Raw genomic sequence first — 611 nt, forward strand, 5'->3', positions numbered from 1 at the left:
GAGTTGAACCAAAACACAATGAAAATAGAAGACTAACACGAAGAGAATAACTTAAATACTCCACAGATAAACAAAACAAAAACACAAACAATCACACCAAAGAGCAATTTAATATCTGCAAACCGAGACGATGTAAAATCCATTCAAAATCTCCATTTCAACAGTTTTTACTGTACTTTTTATCTATCTCTATTTTTCCAAGGACAACAAAAGCAACAAAAAAACAGTAGCCTCATACAGTTCCATTATGATTTATCCGATTCTCATTTTTTGCTTGAAAAGTCTGTCCTGCAGCGTTAAATGAGCCCCGTCGGTTGGACAGCTGTGCCTTGATCGGCTGACGTCAAACACAGCGAGCAGGAACAGATGCGCAACAATTTGCCAGGAAGCCGTCATAAAGTTGAGCGGGACGGAGATGATGGCACATAATTAGGATTCCCGGCAGGTTTGGGTCAGAGAGGTCGTTATTTGGCACATTTCATGGTGCAAATCTTTAGATTTTCATTTTCCTGCCAGTTAACTGAGGACTGCAGGTGGCTGTGTGTGTGTGTGTGTGTGTGTGTGTGTGTGGGGGGGGGGGGGGGGGGGGCGCGCGCACGGGGGGGGTGGTG

Source organism: Poecilia latipinna, unplaced genomic scaffold (assembly GCF_001443285.1).
Source record: "Poecilia latipinna isolate Pla-1442-1.1 unplaced genomic scaffold, P_latipinna-1.0 Scaffold776, whole genome shotgun sequence".
Lineage (NCBI taxonomy): Eukaryota > Metazoa > Chordata > Actinopteri > Cyprinodontiformes > Poeciliidae > Poecilia > Poecilia latipinna.